Genomic DNA, 1,766 nt, shown 5'->3' on the forward strand with positions numbered 1-1,766 from the left:
GCGCTGCCCTCCCGCCATCAGCGGGGCGCCATGCCGCAGCCCGGCCCTGATCTCCTTAGCGCCCCGTGTCGTCCCGATCTGTCCGTCCCGATCTGTCCCTCCCGCCCCGTGCGGACGCTCGTGGCCGTCGGTCGCCGAGCGGCGAGGGGGAAACGCCGCGCTACCCGCCTGGGCGGCGCTGCGGAGGCGGCGAGGGGGAAGATGAGGTGAGGGCGAGCGGCAGGGGCTGAGGTGCGGCGAGGGGAAAGTGCGAAGGTGAGGGTGGGAGAGTGGAGCTGACCGGAGGATGGAGGTGAGGTGAGGGCGAAGGCGAGGCAAAGCTCTAGGTGGAGCTGAGGTGAGGATGAAGGTGCGGTGAGGTGAGGGTGAAGGTGAGGATGAAGTTGAGTGTGAAGGCTGAGGTGAGGAGGTGAAAGTGAGGATGAAGGTGAGGTGAGGCATACTGGGGTAGCAGGGCAGCGCTTCCAACCAAGCCTCCTTCAGCACGAGAGGCAGCGTGAGAAGGTGGGAGAGCAGCTCCCCAAAGCAGCACTCACCTCTGCAAGACCCAAAACTGATGGGGATGTGAAGATACCTAGAAAAAGACTAGTGAGCCCACAGGAAAGAGAGGGCAGCCCCCCACACCTTTTTTTCTTTTTTTCCCCACCTAACAAAAGCGGAAGCGTGTCAGAAAATTAGACAGTGAAACTAAAAGTATCAAATGTTTTGTAGAGGAATGTACACCTCTGGATTCTTCAGCAACAGTAACTGAAAACATAACTGTGTGGCAGCCCTACGTGTGACCATTATCATTACAACTTTAATTTCTTTGTGCCCTCTTCAAGTTCTGCACTGAGAGCTGTAGAAGTCTTCATCCAGCTCTTGATGATTACTTTTGGAATTCATTGTAAACATCAGAGAGACCCATCTCTGAGCAGACATCCCTGAAATGAAGGGCAGCACGGGGCTGTTGATAAACAGCACTTGGAGATATGGCTAGAGATAGCTGGTGGCTGTGCCCTGGCAGGAAGCTCCAAATTATCCTTAATTCACATCTGAAATCTTGTCAGTCTCAAGTAACATGGTAAATCCACTGAAATGGCTCTATTATTTTCTAAGATATTCTGTAGAAGATATTCTGAAACATACGTTGAGAGATAGTTGTCAAGTGGTTTAATGCAGAAAGTTCTTTTCCCTCCTCCAAACTGCCAAACCAGGGGAAGATTAAGATCCCCTGATATCATCTGGGATGTTTTGGCCGTTCCAGTACTCCAAACTTACGTAGATATTTTGCAGAATACAAATAAGAGCAAATCCATGCTGAAGTGACAACTTTTCGTTAAGATACTGTAAAAATGTAAGGGCTGCTCCAAAAGTAATGCCTCCTACTTTATTGTGCTGGCCCACAATGTCAGAGTTGGATGGTACAGCAGCAGAGGTTGAACCTTCCCACCAATATTCCATTACATGTTGTTGCCGTGTGCCAGATGGCAGCAGACGGGCAGTCTGACAGAATGGTGTCTGACATGGAAGTGCATATGAAGCAGAAGTCTGGAACTGAATTTCTTCATGAGAAAAAAAATGGCACCCACTGACACTGATCAACTCTTACTGAAGCTTTATGGAGACCAAACAGTGGATGTGAGCACAGTGAGGTGGTGGGTGGTGCTTTTTAGCCATGGTGACAGTTGGTCACCTCTGCTGGTACAGGTTTTTTTGAGCGTGCAGGCTCTTGTTCATCACTGGTGAAAGTACATAGCTAATGGTGGTGTCTATGTTGAAAAAGA

This window comes from Meleagris gallopavo, chromosome 12 (genome assembly GCF_000146605.3).
Source record: "Meleagris gallopavo isolate NT-WF06-2002-E0010 breed Aviagen turkey brand Nicholas breeding stock chromosome 12, Turkey_5.1, whole genome shotgun sequence".
NCBI lineage: Eukaryota > Metazoa > Chordata > Aves > Galliformes > Phasianidae > Meleagris > Meleagris gallopavo.